The sequence below is a fragment of the Podarcis melisellensis genome, assembly GCF_964234715.1.
Source record: "Podarcis melisellensis genome assembly, chromosome: 1".
Classification (NCBI taxonomy): Eukaryota; Metazoa; Chordata; class Lepidosauria; order Squamata; family Lacertidae; genus Podarcis; species Podarcis melisellensis.
In genome coordinates, this window is record NC_138528.1 from 121,054,700 (window position 1) to 121,073,446 (window position 18,747).

The 18,747-nt window shown below is 42.7% G+C and overlaps 1 long non-coding RNA gene across 1 annotated transcript; it reads left to right on the forward strand.

Annotated features, from left to right (window-relative positions):
• Positions 1-1,746: 1,746 nt before the first annotated feature.
• Positions 1,747-16,843, forward strand: LOC309363576. Its single transcript, XR_014165418.1, has 3 exons — positions 1,747-2,738; positions 4,520-4,568; positions 16,330-16,843. It is a non-coding gene; the product is annotated as an uncharacterized lncRNA (long non-coding RNA).
• The last annotated feature ends 1,904 nt before the right edge of the window (positions 16,844-18,747 follow it).

The window sequence follows — 18,747 nt, forward strand, 5'->3', positions numbered from 1 at the left end:
GCCAAGATTATCACTTTGTCAAAATGGAAGAGACTACAGCACTTCGCCATAAGACAAGTAGGCTGTTACGCTACTTGGGAAAATGAGAAGCAAATAAAAGAATGAGATTCATATTTGATTTTGAAAAAGGACAGAGAGAAAAATTAATTTGACCCAATGAACAAGAACGCTCACAAAACTAACCACCCTAGAAGAGAAAACAATAATCAATGATAATCCAGCAGATCCCTATTACCCCAGCTTTATTTATTTAACCCTCCTATTTATTAAATTATTCCTTTCCCAGCTGGGAAATGAAGAATGACTCCTTCCACATATTCTCACCTTTTAGGTGAGGAAGAGGGAGCAAGTGTCAGAATGGAGAACTGGGACTCATTAGTAGCAGAGGCGATGGGGTATACGAACTTTGGTAATCTTCGGTAGTACAGTGGTACCTCGGGTTAAGTACTTAATTTGTTCCAGAGGTCCGTTCTTAACCTGAAACTGTTCTTAACCTGAAGCACCACTTTAGCTAATGGGGCCTCTTGCTGCCACTGCACGATTTCTGTTCTCATCCTGAAGGAAAGTTCTTAACCCAAGGTAATATTTCTGGGTTAGCGGAGTCTGTAACCTGAAGCGTATGTAACCTGAAGCATATGTAACCCGAGGTACCACTGTACAGTCATACCTCATGTTATGTTTGCTTTAGGTTGAGCGTTTTCAGGTTACATCCCTCGGTGACCCGGAAGTACCGGAATGGGTTACTTCCGGGTTTCGCTGCTCGTGAATGTGCAGGCGCACAAAATGACGTCACATGCATGTCCAGAAGCAGCAAATTGCGACCCGCACGTGCGCGGACGTGGGTTGTGTTCTTTTCAGGTTGCAAACGGGCCTCAGGAACAGATCCCGTTCGCAACCAGAGGTACCACTGTATGTCACCCTGAGTCAAAATTTGGTGCCTCCAAAGGAATCTTCTCAGTGATGGATCTTCTCAATTAATTTGCTCCCCCTTGGCTTGACACCCCATGAGGGAGAACTGCCCACACTGCACTAAATCTAGCACCATTGGATGAATAAACCTGAGTGGTACCATCTCTTGCAGGGAAAGAAGGGGTGGGCAAAAAAGAGAGGGAAGTATCTCTGATCCTACCCACTGCCATTTCTGGCACGATCCACGGCTGGCCAATTACTGCAGCGTGAAATTTTCCCAGTTACATCCATCTTTGGAAGAAGAACCTATCTTACAGCACGCACTCCAGGTGTGCAAAATAGAACTGTCATGTTCGGTCCATTTTTAATTCCTTGCTTTGACATGGAAGTACGTGCAATGTTGGAAATGTCAGGGAAATATGGCTAACCTGGCCCAACAACAACACCCTGTGCATGCACACACAAGCCACACTGGCAACCAGCTGAACAAAACCCACAGAGCATTGGACGCTCCGACCCCTCGCAAATGCCAATCAAGATAAGTAAATATATAAATAAAGGGCCTACCCACGTGATGCTGACACAAATCCCCACACTAACACTTTGCAATAGAAGTATAGAACAATACCCCATCTCTTCCCCCTCTTTCTTTCCCTCCTTTCTCCCCAACCGTAAGATGTCCATGACATTAAATGTCTCATACAGAACATTAACAGATACTGTGAAAAAAAGACTTGATAAACTGAAAGTGGAGGCACTATATATACTTTGTTTATTTTGCAACACAAGGAAATCTTCAATACAAACTTTATTAAAGAAAAAAGAAATATTTGGGATAAGAACATATGCTATTTGACAGTTATTGCCTAAGCACCAGTTTCTTGGGTAGGGTGGGATATTTCGTTATTTACCTGTATGGTGTTGCTGTGAGTTGAAAGACTTTAGTAAAAAAGTAATAAAAATAAAATTAAAAAATACAGCAAAACAAAAGAGAGAGAAAAGCATTCATTGGAACGCTAGTTAAGTTTGATGGCACATAATACTTGCACTTGTCATTAAAAGACCGCAATGGCCACTTACTGGACTTCACAATGCCAGTGTGGTGTAGTGGTTAAGAGCGGTGGACTCGTAATCTGGGGAACCGGGTTCGCGTCTCCGCTCCTCCACATGCAGCTGCTGGGTGACCTTGGGCGAGTCACACTTCTTTGAAGTCTCAGCCTCACTCACCTCACAGAGTGTTTGTTGTGGGGGAGGAAGGGAAAGGAGATTGTTAGCCGCTTTGAGACTCCTTAGGGTAGTGATAAAGTGGGATATCAAATCCAAACTCCTCCTCCTCCTCCTCTTCTTCTTCTTCCACAATGCCCCACTGTGCTGTACCTTTTTCCAGGCCACTGTCGCGTCTCCTCGGCTGCTGCAGAGGCTCATGGGTTCCTGCCAGGCCCACTCATTCAAACTGGCCAATCTGTGGCAGCCTAGGGGGCATGGCCTGGGGAGCGGACCTGAGGGCAGCAGGCTTCACTCAGGTCCACTCTCCATCTATCTATTCTGGCCATCGCTGCACTTAGCAGCCCTGCACTATCACACGATGACATTTCCATCTGGCCAGGTAGCAACAATTTGGCCATCTAAGCACTCACAATAGCTACGTTTGTGTTCCCCTCATGAATCTGCAAAAATTGGTGGTGATTTTATGTCCGTAAGCATGATTATTGTCTTGAAGACAATACCTCCTTGCGTATCTATCTATACAGAATCTGATGCACATTCCTTCTGGAGGGAATAGCCATTGTGGCAGCTGGCTAATGTGTTTCACAGTCGCCTGCCATTCAGTAAGTAAGTGAGGTTATCAAGTACTCATTTGCTTTCCTTTGACTGTGAGGAACCCCTGGGCTTCCACAAATGTAAATTTAATTTACTTCTGACATGCCATTAAAAACAAGGAAGAAATGAAAGAATATGTGAAATGAGCTTCAGAATTTGCAAATGTCCCTTTTTATTAGTTAATTTTCACAGGGGATTACTATACAGTTTTGTTTTTTTACAAAAAAGGCTCTTGTTTCCTTACCGTTGGCATGTTTCCTTTGCAGTGAGAGAAATGTGGGGTGTTTCAAGAGGTGAACATCTACATTTATCACTCTGGTTTCCCAATTTGTCCTCTGAGGGTGAATACTGTAAGTGTGAGGCCTGTAAGGTTTACCTTTTGTCCTTGCTGAGAGAGAAACAAATTACTAAATTACTCTTCAGGTTTCCCCTGCTTTGTTAGGTCTCCTGTGTAACATGAATGGCTATGTCACAGGATAGATAAAAGGAAATACTTCTTCAGGCACTGTATGGTTAAACTATGGAGGGAAGAAATCAGTGATAGTTACCAACAGGGATGGCTTTTAAAGTGGATTTTTCAAAGTGGATTAGACAAAATCATGGAGCAGAAGGCCACCAACAGTTACTATTCATTGGCTTGATCCAGCAGTCTTGCCTTATGTTCTTATTACCAGTATAGGTGTCAGGTGGTTGAGAAACCAACCCCCACGGCAGATTGCGAGGAATGGACAAGACGAGGAAAAGTCCTTACCATCTGCTTTTCTTAAATATTCACAGAGAGAGGCTTGGGAATGCAGACTCTCTAAATAATCATAATAAATAACAAGATGAAAGATGAAAAAATCTTTTTAAATAATTCCAGTGGCACCTTTAAGATCAAATAAATATAAGCTTTCAAGGTATGAGCTTTCGTGTGTAATACACACTTCCTCAGATACTCTGAAGCAGAGGTTGCTTCAACCTTATAATTGTTGATGACTGTTATGGCAGCTGGTTCCACAAATTAGCTTCAGTATGTATAATGGGAATAGGGAATATTTCTGCCTTCAAACATTGCTCAACTACAAACTCCCATCATTCCTGGACATTTTATGTAGGTACAGCCACACGGAGTTTGTGTAGATGTATATGTGTGGGTGGGTGAGGAGAGCATCTATCATTTTTCTTTCTTTTACAAAAACCACATCACAAGCTTGTTATAAACCGACTAGCCATTAGATCTATCAGTTGCTTGTTACAAACTGATTATCTCTATTCTATTCAGATGCATTTTCTCCTAGGCTGCCATAGAACATTTTCAGTGAGAAAAATGTGCTTGTCGTTTCTGCTGGCTGTTAACTGGCTTTTCAATGAAACCATGGCTTCTCTTTCCGCACGAGATCCCAGCCAACCAGGGATCACAGAGTTTGATGATGACACTGTGCTATGTAGCCAATCAGAGTCAAACATCTGACAATATTGCAAAGCCAGTTTATAAGATAATGCTCCCTGCCCTCACTCTAAATAGGCAAGTATATTTGATCAATTTTGCAGTCTTCCCTACACCCAGAAAAGAATGAAAGTGGGGTGCTTCTTCTGTGAAACATTTCTCAAAAAGTGTCTCTCAATGTTAAACCATCATTCTTTTTCCAGCTTGTGTTTACATTTCATTATTTTACTTTGCTTATAGGTTAGTCACTTCACCTTCCTGCTAATGATTTGATAGATTAGTTTTCCCCCTGGTGATTATTATTTAATCCTTTCAGTCACATTAAGCGTTCAGTAAGGAAGATTGTTGTTCTTTTTTCAGGGCAGGGAGTGGAAGTTATCCGTAAGAGACAATTTCTGTGGCAAAACAGGTGGGAGTTGTTTACCTTTCCCTTTTTTTCCAGATCAGGCTGTAACATCCTGGAGACAAATAATCACTTTGCTTACAGAATAAACTTGCATAATTTCAACCAGCTATAAAAACACTCAGGAATCTATTTTGTACTTGCGACTTGACTGAGTCTTTATGAATCACCTTGCCTTCATTTAGATGCTTGTTAGTTTCTTTGCAGAGCTCAACTCATGTAGCTTCATTATAAAACGTAGAATAGCAAATGACTCCCTAAGCAAGGCAATCCTCACTGAGTTCAGTGAGATAAGCCTCACTGAGTTCAATGGAACTTGCTGAGTTTCGCTGGTAGTTAAGATTGCTGACTTTTGTGGGTAGTTGGGTGGATTTTTTCTCCTCCTTCCCCCGCACCATCTCCAAATTTCTTTTGGGGGGTTGAGGAACCCCCAGAACAGTTTTATAGAGTGCAGGAGGGGGGGAAGGAGGACAGAAGAAATTCTACTTGCACAAGCTTACTGCTTGTGCAAGTAGAATTTCTTCTACTAGTGCTGTTTTTCTAGGAAAAGAGGTGCCAGAACTCACCAGGAGACCCCCTTGTTCTATTGCAATGGCAATGGTACGCACCTGAGAGGTGCTGAAACTGAATTCCAGCATGTTCTGGCTGGGAAAAAAAGCTCTGGATACAGCCCTTTGTATCCCCCATCTTTCCCAGTGACGTTCGTGAATGTAGTTCAAGGAATGGGGAAATCTGAATCCACATCTCGTTGACTGATGGAAATTTAAAAAAGGATTGTTGTTGTTGTTTAGTCGTGTCCGACTCTTTGTGACCCCACAGACCAGAGCACGCCAGGCACTCTTGTCTTCCACTGCCTCCCGCAGTTTGGTCAGACTCATGTTTGTGGCTTCGAGAACACTGTCCAACCATCTCGTCCTCTGTCATCCCCTTCTCCTTGTGCCCTCCATCTTTCCCAACATCAGGGTCTTTTCCAAGGAGTCTTCTCTTCTCATAAGGTGGCCAAAGTATTGGAGCTTCAACTTCAGGATCTGTCCTTCCAGTGAGCACGCAGGGCTGATTTCCTTCAGAATGGATAGGATTGATCTTCTTGCCGTCCATGGGACTCTCAAGAGTCTCCTCCAGCACCATTATTCAAAAGCATCAATTCTTTGGTGATCAGCCCTCTTTATGGTCCAGCTCTCACTTCCATACATCACTACTGGAAAAACCATAGCTTTAACTATATGGACCTTTGTTGGCAAGGTGATGACTCTGCTTTGATATGTGCATGCAACCCTAACTGTGGGTTAGGGAGATTGAAGCCCAGCTTCTACACCCCCTGTAGCCCCCTGCTATGAAGCTAGAAAGTAAAGGCCCTCCCCTCTCCCCACGTCTCCCCCCCAACCTTACAATGCCTATGACAGTAGTGTCTCAGATCAAATGTAACCGACTCTATGAATTGAAAACAGAGACATTATATGTATCTTTGTTATCCATGCACATCTTTCAATATAACCAATTTGTTTATTAAAAAGGTTAAGCCCTTGGAATCCAGCTACAGTCTTACCTTGGTTCTCAAATGCCTTGGTACTCGCACGTTTTGGCTCCCGAACGCCGGTAACCCAGAAGTAAGTGTTCCAGTTTGGGAAATTTTTTGGGAAGCCGAACGTCCGGCGCAGCTTCCGCTTGAGTTCAGGAAGCTCCTGCAGCCCATCAGAAGTTGCGCCTTGGTTTGTGAACAGTTTCGGGAGTTGAATGGACTCCCGGAATGGATTACATTCAAGAACCAAGGTACCACTGTACTTTCTTCCCTTGGGGTAAGGTTGAAGGATACCTAACAGTTTTCCTTTCTGAGCTTCTCTCGTGTGACTTTTTCCACATTGGTCTGCCTAATGTGTTGTCTCTCTCTTGTTGCTCCTCTTCTTTCTCTCACTTGCTTCAAGCAGACACAGCCACTGGAGTGTTCTGAGCCTATTCTCCATTCCCTGTGGGGCCTGCTGCCCAACCTTTTATGCTGGAGCCACGAGTATAGGCCCATCCACCTCAACCAGCTGTTGCCATGGCACCCTCTTTTTGGCATGCTCACCTCTGCATCCGAGCCTTCAGTGAGGCAGTGCAGCAACCATGTGCAACTGTCATTTTTTCCCATTTCTGTGTGAATTCAACCATTATACTTAACCATGGGTAGGCAAACTAAGGCCCGGGGGCTGGCCCCAGCCCAATCACCTTCTAAATCTGGCCTGTGGTCAGTCCGGGAATCAGCCTGTTTTTACATGAGTAGAATGTGCGCTTTTATTTAAAATACATCTCTGGGTTATTTGTGGGGCATAGGAATTTGTTCACCCCCCCAAAAAAAAAACAGTCCAGCCCCCCACAAGGTCTGAGGGACAGTGGACTGGCCCCCTGCGGAAAAAGTTTGCTGACCGCTGTTTAACAGAGCACCTCAGAGCTCTGTTTACACACTGGGGGGAGGGAGTTAATAAGTCCTTTCACTATGTCGTAGCTTCTGGGAGAGTGAACTAGCATACCCTCCAACATTTCTCCAATGAAAATAGGGACGTCCGATTCCATAACGATAATTTTACTATTTATACCCCACACGTCTTATTGGGTTGCCCCGGCACTCTGGGCAGCTTCCAACATATAAAAAAAGCATAATAAAACATTAAACTTTTTTTTAAGCCACTTTCCTATACCAGATTGCCTTCAATTATCTCAGGGGTTAGATAACTCCATGCCCTCCAACACTTTTCCAAGGAAAATAGGGACATCCTAAGGAAAAGTGCCTGTTGTCTTTGTCCATGGAGTTTTCTTGCCAGGGATACTGGAGTGGCTTGCCAGTTCCTTGATCATGTTTGGTCAAAACTCTCCACTATGACCCGTCCATCTTGGGTGGCCCTGCACGGCATAGCTCATAGCTTCGCAAGGCAGTGATCCATGAAGGGGAAGAATTGCCGAAGAATTGATGCTTTTGAATTATGGTGCTGAAAGAGACTCTTGAGAGTCCCATGGACTGCAAGAAGATCAAACCTATCCATTCTTAAGGAAATCAGCCCTGAGTGCCACTGGAAGGACAGAACCTGAAGCTGAGGCTCCAATACTTTGGCCACCTCATGAGAAGAGAAGACTCCCTGGAAAAGACCCTGATGTTGGGAAAGATTAAGGGCACAAGAAGAAGGGGACGACAGAGGACGAGATGGTTGGATAGTGTTCTCGAAGCTACCAGCATGAGTTTGACCCTACTGCGGGAGGCGGTGGAAGACAGGAGGGCCTGGCGTGCTCTGGTCCATGGGGTCACGAAGAGTCGGACATGAGTAAATGACTAAACAACAACAAGGAAAAGTGGGACATTCCAGGATCAAATCAGAAACGGCTTCTCTAAATGAAATGGCTTCTCTAAATCAGAAATGGCTTCTCTAAATCAGGGACATCCCTGGAAAAGAGGGACACTTGGAGGGTCTGCCATCTTGCCCTCTGCTTCTCCTGTGTCATGGGAGAGATCTTGCAGAACCTATATGTAGAAGCAGTAATCAGGTGGGATGATCCAAAAGTAGAGTGCTTTTCACAAATACATTTTCTGTTTTCCTTTCCCCTTCCTCCTCGTTGATTTATTCATTGCCTTCTAAACAACCATCTCAAGGTGATCTACACTGAAGATACATAAAAACAGTCAACTTCTAATATGAAAGTACTTGAAAAAAACAAGGAAGTTTTCAGGTGTACAATTAAGGCAGTGTGAACCTTCATTGCAGTATATTTTATGATTTAACTTATTCACTAATTAGGAGTAATCTTCTGATCTTCAGGCACCATGCAGATAAAAAGCAGGCGTCACACAGCTTGCAACTATTTGTACGAAATTGTGAGGTTCCCTCCCTGCTTTTTTCCTTTATTTTTATCAAGGCTGCATTTTCAAAGGATTCTGATGGGAACGTTAGATGAAGCAAAAAGAAAGAAAGTCCCCCCCCCCCCATATCTGAAAGGCTGTTTAACTATGCATAAATTCAAGGGGGAGAAAAATAACACATAGTTTTTCCAGTCTAATAATTTAGATTCAACTAAAAGTTCCATGAAATGATACACAATTGTTTCTGTTCTCCATCATTCTTTTATTCTCTCTCTCTCTCTGTCTCTCTCTCTCTGTCTCTCTCTCTGTCTGTCTCACAAAAAAACATACAGCTGAATTGATTTGAGTAATGATTTGCAATGAAAATGCAACTAGCTTTGATCAGGTCTCTCCCAACCCATTAGCTGGAACTGGGGTCACTCCATACCAATGAAGAAGTCTCTTGTAGCTTTCTTCTGAAAGAAGGAAGCAGTTGCTCCTGACTATGTGGCCTGTTTTGGCTATTAGATTGGAGGGAGCTTGCCTATACAGTCATATGTTGGATCCACAAACCCGGAAGCGATTGTTCCTGTCTGCAAACATTCTTTTGGAACCCGAATGTCCGGCGGGGCTTCCGTGGCTTCTGATTGGCTGCAGGATTGGCTGCAATTTGGTTTTTGAACGTTTTGGAAGTCGAATGGACTTCCAGAACAGATTCCATTCAACTTACTAGGTATGACTGTAAGAGCTTGCTCTCTGCCCCTGGAGTTTTCCTTCCTTGTTATATTTTACTAGCTATGACTTTTGATCAATTCCTTTCTCAAGTCTTACAGCCCCCTGTAAGCTCAGTCCACCCACTTTTAAAGTTTCAGTTGCCTGCTTGAATGAGTCTGGCAGCAAGTGGTAGTTTCATCCTATTGACGCTTCCCCAGAATACCACCCAACATTTCTCGAAATGGGGACATCCTATTCCATTAATAATAATAATAATAATAATAATAATAATAATATTATTATTATTATTACCCTACCCATCTGACTGGGTTGCCCCAGCCACTCTGGGTGGCTTTCAACATATATAAAAACATAATAAAACATTAAATGTTTTTTATTAAAAGAAACCTTCCCTATACAGGGCTGCCTTCAGATGACTTCTATAGTTTGCGTAGTTACTTATTTCCTTGGCTGTGGGGTCGCATAACTTCATACCCCCCAACATTTTTCTGGTGAAAGTAGGAATGTCCTAAGGGAAAGCAGGACATTGTGGGATCAAATCAGAAACCGGGATGGCTTCTGTAAATCCGGGACTGTCCCTGGAAAATAGGGACACTTGGAGGGTCTGAGTTAAGCTCCCCTGTACATTCAGAAGCACACAATCCCAGGCCAGCAGCAAAGTGTACATAAATAGGGATTATCCCCTTTTTCGAAAGGGGAGCAAGAGATTTTTGTCTCCTGATTCTCCCACCTCAGTAAAACAACCACACCTGGCCATCGCGAAGCTAAATGCTCATTGTGAATAACTGTCAGATTATGCATCTGTATCAAATGGTTTAAAGAACCCTGCCTGGCTTGATACAAGTTTCCTGATCGCTCTCTTGTGGGTGATTACTTTGATTAAACACCTTTCCCTTCATTTTTATTGCTTTTTAATGTTGATTTTGCAAAACATTTTTTAATTATACAGAGGGCGAACTTTTCCTTGGGTACCCAAAACTCGGGTGGAAACATCTGCAGAGGTGGATAATATGGCATGAACTCTCGTGTGATCTCCCTGGCTGGCTATTTCCTTCCATAGTTAGGGGGCTGTAAACACCTATCTTTTGATATTAAATCCTTATTTGCACTTAACCATTCACTGAACCTTTCTCCTGCCATGCAGCCAAATTAAAAGAACAACAACAAAAAAGCTTCAGGATTAAAGCATTTGGGGGAGAGATAAACCTATGATTCACTTTAGTTGGAGTGTGCCCAAAAATGTCATCATTTTTTACATGATATGCAAACATAAAGTCAATGGGCATGATTCACTTGAGGCCTTCAAGGCTGCAATTGCATAAAAGGTAAAGGGACCCCTGACCATTAGGTCCAGTCATGACCGACTCTAGGGTTGCGGCGCTCATCTCGCTTTATTGGCCGAGGGAGCCGGCGTACAGCTTCTGGGTCACGTGGCCAGCATGACTAAGCCGCTTCTGGAGAACCAGAGCAGCGCACGGAAACTCCGTTTACCTTCCCGCTGAAGCGGTACCTATTTATCTACTTGTACTTTGATGTGCTTTCAAACTGCTAGGTTGGCAGGATAAGGGACCGAGCAACGGAGCTCACCCCGTTGCGGGGATACAAACTGCTGACCTTCTGATCGGCAAGTCCTAGGCTCTGTGGTTTAACCCACAGTGCCACCGACATATCCAATCCTAATAACTTTATTGTACTAGCCATCGGCCATGACAAATCTCAATCAAAAATAAATACAAGCAGAAGGGGTGTCGCGACCACAAATAATGATCTCTATTTAGATCTCTGCATCTCCCTTACAGTTCACTGCTATATTGTCCTGGGTCTTTTTTCTGATCTTTTTGGCCGCCAAAGCAAAAAGGGTGACTTTACATTGCTAAGAAGCCATAGGACCTTCTCTGCCGGGGAGAGACATCTTTCCTGTATGGATGCTAAGGTGAGTAATCGATTCTTGGGTCCAATGTATCATGGGCAATACAATAAATAGTTCAATACGTATTCTACATGCAGTTGCCCACATATGCAGAGTCTTTCTTCATATGGTACCCTGTTATATCGTCCATCTAGAACGGCGGACGACATAGCTTGAAAACTCAGCTCAGTAAAAGTGAATCTAAGTTAGGCTGGCCAGAAATTCAACAGGTAACTGGCTCTAAAATGGACCATTTTGGGGGACGCGGGTGGGGCTGTGGTCTAAACCACAGAGCCTAGGGCTTGCTGATCAGAAGGTCGGCAATTCGAGTCCGCGTGACGGGGTGAGCTCCCGTTGCTCGGTCCCTGCTCCTGCCAACCTAGCAGTTCGAAAGCATGTCAAAAGGCAAGTAGATAAATAGGTACCATTCTGGCGGGAAGGTAAACGGCATTTCTGTGCACTGCTCTGGTTCACCAGAAGCGGCTTAGTCATGCTGGCCACATGACCTGGAAGCTGTACGCCAGCTCCCTCAGCCAGTAAAGCAAGATGAGCACCACAACCCCAGAGTCATCCGCGACTGGACCTAATGGTCAGGGGTACCTTTACCTTTACCTTTAGATCATGTAGTGATTCTGTCCAGTGGCACCAATCCCTTGATTGGCATTTGTCTGTGGATATCATCGTCTCTAGTTTATGGAAATAATAAAGTTCAACTTATGTTGAGTGTTAGATTTCCACCATTGGTTGTTCACCAATTCCGCATATACCCACTTAACCTGAACTCAACAGAACTGACTTCTGAATAGATACATATATATAGGATTGTGCTGTTATGGGTGCAGACTAAGTACATTTACATAGGAGTAAGCTGCATCAAACATTGATATTTAATGGCAAGTAAATGTGTAGGGATGGGATGAGAAATTTGTTTGGTTCTCTTGTTAAACTTATACACTGCTTAACTGCTAAATTTTCACATGTTTTAGAGAAAACTTATCTCATACTTACTGAAACAATACCAGACCCAAAATGCAGCTAGGCTTTGAAATTCCCACTTCTCCAAATACATTTCCAACAAAAAATGCGTGTAGAAATCAATATATTAGGGTAAATAAAGTGTGAATAAAATTTCCATACTTTCGTAAAAACCTTGCAGGGAAATTGCTTGCAAAAATACATGCAACTTTGCGTACAAAGTTGTGCAACACATTCTAAAACTCTGGCAAATGCTTGTGATGACTCTTTTTAAAAAATAAAATGCAGACTGGTGGTGAACAGAATTTAAGATTGGAAAAACAAGAAAAAATAGAGGATCTGAAATTGACATATTTGTGCAGTCCAATCAACACTACAGAAGATTTTATGGCACACCATATTTATTTCAAATGGGATGTGGGTGGCGCTGTGGTCTAAACCGCTGAGCCTCTTGGGCTTGCCGATCAGAAGGTCAGCGGTTCAAATCCCCGCAACAGGGTGAGCTGCCTACCTAGCAGTTTGAAAGCACACCGGTGCAAGTAGATAAATAGGTACCACTGCAGCGGGAAGGTAAACAGTGCTTCCACGCGCTCTGGTTTCCATCACGGTATTCCTTTGCGCCAGAAGTGGTTTAGTCATGCTGGCCACATGACCCGGAAAAGCTGTCTGTGGACAAACACCGACTCCCTCGGCCTGAAAGTGAGATGAGCGCCACAACTCCATAGCTGCCTTTGACTGTACTTAACTGTCCAGGGGTCCTTTACATTTATTTATTTATTTATTTATTTATTTATTTAAAATTGGATTAAGTGTATGCCTAACCTCCTAGTAAGATTATTGAAATTTAAAACTGGATTCCGTCCACTTTTTCCAGGATCACTGCTTTGGTGTCCTCCAAAGAAACTCTTTGCCTTTCAAAGTCACTGGGCTTTAAAGAGACATTCTCTTCTACTTCCTTTAAAAAAGAAAAAGAAACTAATTATCTCCCTTCTCCAGAGTACCTGTTTCCACACACCCCTTCAAATATAGTCCTCCCCTTCCTTTCAGTGATTGCACTGCACTCATTTCCACTGACTGTTCAAGGAGCTTTCGTAAATGAGGTTAATAACCTCCTTGCCCCTCATGTGATTTTTGAGACTTGGGAATCTTAATTTTTCTTTAAATGTGGCATGTAATGTGCTGGGAAAGTGTTTCAAATTCAAATGACAATCTCCCTATAAATGTTCACATATATCCTCAGGGGTGCTATTTCATTATTTCATGTTTAGGGAAGGCCAAGGCTATTCTGGTAAATGGACAAAATACACAATAAATGCCTATTATTGGCTACATTTAAGAGATGAGCAGTGCAATGCTGTGTGCGTCTACTCAGAAGACCCATTGACTGACTCCCAGGTAAGTGTGAATAGGATTGTTGCTCTCTAAACCCCATTGGCTTATTTTAATATTCTTTTAATATTAATAATATTACAGAATATTATTTAATATTCTCTAGACTAATTTGTTTCTTGTATTTTATATCAATGAATTTCAATAAAAATTATAAAAAACTCCATTCACTTCAATGACACTCACTTTTCAATAGATATACTACTACTACTAATAATAATAATAATAATAATAATAACAATAATAATTTATTATTTATACCCCATCCATCTGGCTGGGTTTCCCAAGCCACTCTGGGCGGCTCCCAACAGAATATTAAAAATACGACAAAACATTGAACATTAAAAACTTCCCTAAACAGGGCTGCCTTCAAATGTCTTCTAAAATAACAAATTAACAAAAGATATTTGTTAATTTCCTTGACATCTGATGGGAGGGCATTCTACAGGTCAGGCGCTGCCACCGAGAAGGCCCTCTGTCTGGTTCTCTGTAACCTCACTTCTTGCAGTGAGGGAACTGCCAGAACGCCCTTGGGGCTGGCTGAACGATTGGAGACGCTCCTTCAGCTATAAATTGTGAGATAAACAGCCAAAAGGCAGAGTCTCAATGAATTACTGAAATACACGAATGCCAGAGGGGTGTGTGGACACATTACCTTCTCTGCCACCCCTTTTACATACTGTTTTAAAGATTTTGAAAGGGATGGGAGTCAAGGGTGTGACTTGTGGATTTGTGCCCCAGAATCAGGGATAAACATTCTTCTTTCATAATAAGCAATCAAGGCTATGCCAAACCTATTGGAAGGTTATTCCACAGAAGGCAGTGATAGCTTATATAGGACACCTAGAAAAAAACACACAAAAACAGTTGTACCTTGGTTCTTGAATGCCTTGGTAATCGTATGTTTTGATTCCCGAACGCCAAAAATCCAGGAGTAAGTGTTCCGGTTTTCAAACGTTCTTTGGAAGCCAAACATCCAACGTGGCTTCCACAGCTTCTGCTTCAGTGCAGGAAGCTCCTGCAGCCAATCAGAAGCCATGCCTTAGTTTCTGAATAGTTCCAGGATTTGAATGGACTCCTGGAACAGATTAAGGTCGACAACCAAGATACAGTCATGCCTTGGGTTAAAGACACTTTGGGTTAAATCTTTTCAGGTTGCGTCCTGCGGCGACCTGGAGGTACCGGATAGGGTTACTTCTGAGTTTTGTCGCTCGCACAGGCTCTCAAAATGACATCACGCGCATGCGCAGAAGTGGCAAATCATGACCTGCACACCTGCCGATGCACAGACGCGGGTTGCATTCTGCTCATGTTGCGAACGGGGCTCCGGAACGGATCCCATTCGCAACCAGAGGTACCACTGTTTGACCTAAAGAACTCAAAATATCACCAGTACAATTCCTTTTGAAGTCTAGGGGGTATGTGAATCATTGATATAAATATAAGAGTCCAGATTGCGGGGTGTCAGGGAACTGCCATTGACTCAGGGGTGAGAGGGGAAAGGCCAGATGGATTACAGAGAGCCCCCAAAGATCGTGGGAAGCAGCACCTCCTCAGCGGAGGAGAGTAACCACGCCTCCAGCAGAGAGGAACTGCAGGGCTCGGGGGAGTCAAGGCGGCGGCAGGACACATTGCCTGAGCAAAGCGGGGAGGAGGGAGGTCCTCCATTACCCAGGCCCTCCTTGCGTAGTAGGCTTCCACGCAGAGAGGGGAAGCGCAGACTGGGCATCAAGAAACTACTCTGCTGGGGAAGGTTTAAGGACTGCCCACTCTCAGATTCTGCCAGTGAATGAGCGAGCCACGAAATAGTGGCGCTCTGCATGGTGAAGGTTTCTTTGGCACCAATAACAAGGCTTTACAGCCAACCAGGAAGGCATTTGCCTGATTGCTCTCGAGTAACCCCCTGATACCCTTACACGGGGGATGCAATGGATGGCTGCTGTTATGTCCCTCTGCGACATTAGAAATTATTACAAGATTCGGAAGGGTGATGGTGATTTGTATACTGAAACAGAACATCCATTTCCCACTCTGCTGCTCACTTGCTCCCTCCTGGGTCCTTCGAGATCCCCATAAGCATACTGATCTGCCGATCAGCCCCAGGGTAACTTTTAGTCAGTACCTACCTCTACATCGCTTCATGGTTCCGGCCCAGAAATGTTGCCATTTTTCATCTTTATGTTCATCTTTATTTTTCATCTGACACTTGGAGCAAGGTCCTTTTTCTAAAATGCAGTTGCCTTTGACCATTAGACTGTAGCCTGGATAATAGAACTACTTGAAAATTAATCGCAGTCCTGCTATAGCTTTGCTCAGGAGTCCTGAATAACCTTGATCCTGTCTTGAATTCTTCATGGAAGAAGGAAAGTGAAGAGAGTTTGGAAAATGTCAGAGTATTCTCAGCACATTTCACCAAGGTGGCCTTCAGGAGCCTCTTAATTCTATGTTTTCTACCCATGATATGTGGCAGTGTAGGAAGGAGCTTCTGTGAGCGTCTCCACCCCCATCATTCTGCCTGGACACTGAGGTCCGGCTCCGAGGGCCTTCTGGTGGTTCCCTCCCTGCGAGGTTACAGGGAAACGGTCAGAGGGCCTTCTCGGTGGTGGCACCCGCTCTGTAGAACGTCAAGGAAATAAACAACTATCCGACTTTTAGAAGGCATCTGAAGGCAGCCCTGTTTAGGGAAATTTTTAATGTATGGTGTTTTATTCTGTTTTTAATCTGTTGGGAGCCGCCCAGAGTGGCTGGGGAAACCCAGCTGGATGGGCAGGGTATAAATAATAAATTATTATAATAATATTATTATTACTAGGAAGTGCTCGTTCCACTGTCAACAGGCAGGACAGCCACAATTGCCCCAGTGCAGTGGCAGCAGGGAAGAAAAGAAAAGAAATGCTTCAGTCTGTTTTCTCCATACTCGAGGTTATACCCTAAAGCAATCCATTTCATTCCAGGCTTTGAGTTCTGGCCAAATTCACTACACTTCCAGTCTGATATTAAATTCAAGCAAACGTCATGATCTTCTTAAAAGTGTGAAGGAGGAATTTCTGCTTCCATCATCCATAAGATACACAGTGGGAGACTGAAAGGATTCCTTCTGCACTTCATAAAGGAACTCAACATGAATATGGAAGGAAGCCAGGTTTTTGAAACCCCTGCTTTCTTCTTAATCCTTTAAAAAGCTTTATAGTATTTTATTATTATAATAATAACAACTGAAAACTATACTGAATAATAACTTAATTATCACCTAGTTTTATGCTTGCAATATGACTAAATGTCTAAAGACTACATGCTGTTCCCTGAATTGTTCTGGGCCCTGTTGTTTTGTTAATATTTATGTAACACACTTTAAAAAGTGAGGCCTTTAATTCTGGCAAGTGGTGAATACAGGATATAAAATTTATCCCCTCAAGGTGTCAACCAGTCTACTTTATTAGCTTCTTTTAAAAAAAATTGTTGACTTAAAAATTGCTATTAGAAGGAATCAAATTTATGAATCCAATTTATTCAGATGTGCGACACGGAAAAGCATATAAATGACATTTATTGCTTAGGTAATTACTCATTTTTATTGAATGGCAGCATAATTACTTGAACAAAGTCGTATGTTCAGTAATGTATGCACCAAATGTTACAGCTGCCCTTGGCTACAGTAACTTTACTCCCCCCCCCTCCTTTCACGGATTTCTGCATAGTATACTCAGCCCTCGTTAAAAGATTCTCTGTTAAAACCAATTGTAGTGGCAGTTAGACTTCAGCGGCTGTTCTTTGAACAACTTCATGCTCCACGACACCCAACCACAATTATTTCCAACCCGCGTTGTATTCAATTTCATTAGCCTGGTTAGGAAGGGCAACATTCAGCTAAGGAATCCGCTGGCTGAGAAACAAAATTCTAATTATGTTGAAAAGCACATCTCGTCTTGTTTAGTTTTCTACAAAAGAATAGTCTACCATTAAAAAAAGAAAGAAGATCCAAAAGAATTCAGATATCTATGCTGAAATTTTTTAAAAGGCACTTTTTAATTGGAATGGGAATATTTTGACCACCTAACAAGGCCAGTTTCTGAATCAGTATTCTTAAGCCAGGACATCCCTGTCTGGGAATTCAAATTTACAGTCTGGGCTTGTGTTGAAGGGTTTTCTCCCTAAAGCAGAGGCTCTGGCTTAATTTAGGGTTGTCATACGTCTGGAATTTTCTGGACATAGCCGGTATTCAACCTCCTTAAGCAGCGTGCAGGCAGAAATTGCTGAAATGTCCAGGGAAATCTGGATGCATGGCAGCCATGTTGGTAGTGTAGATTTGGGCGATTTCCATTAAAAATAGCTTAAAAACTCATTTCTGGGTTGAGATTTCACCAAGAAAGCTCAACAACCTTTTTGTCTGGATTATCACTTTTGGAAATATGGCAAACCTAGCTTAATTTGAACTAGTAGAGGGTTTAGTTTGTGTAGGATAAAAATCTTGACCTTTGGAAACATCTAAGTTTCAAACAGACTAGACCCATTGAAATGAATGTACATAATGTACATTCATTTCAATGGGTCTGTTCTTTGTAAAACTTAGTTGAATGCCACCACTTTTTCAGAATGAGGATGCAAGGGGTTTTTTCCGTTCTTGTCTGCATTTGTCACACGCAGATCTTTTTCTGTTCCTCTGCATTTCATCTCCTGCAAATAACTGCATTATTCATCTCCCTGCCCACTATGGTGAAATGATATAGCCATTACATTATTCCACCTCATTCTTAATTGGGTGGGAGAAGGGATGCAATCAATTACATATCACTTGCCTACTAAAAGCAACAACAATACTGATCATATTCACTGAATGGATTTCCATTCTGGACATAGATGTTGTTTTTGCAGAGTTCCGTACACAGCAGAAGAATGAGCAGTACATGCCACATGCTTAACTTCAGTTTATTTACACTTCAATGCTGAGAGATTACAAGCAGGCATCTTGCCTCTGCTAGAGCAGAGAGACAACTCCTCTCTCCTCAGAAAACAAAGAACTCCGAGAGAACAGTGAAAAACAGGAAACCAGTGTACGTCACATCCAGGCTCCTCTTCCCGTGGGAAAACCCAACAGCAACTAACTGTGGAATGTAAACACCTGTCTCGTGACAAGCACTTCACTGCACAGAGAAGGAAGCAGAAACCAACAATAGAATGTATACGTGAACATTCCTTGTTCATTTTCATCCCTCATTCAAAAATTAAAAGTTGGGCAGGAGAAGATCACCAGATGGGACAGACCCACTGATATAAGAATCAGAGACCCAGGGTGTAGATTTTATTTTATTTTAAAAATGTTCAATAATAATAATAATAATAATAATAATAATAATAATAATTATATATATATA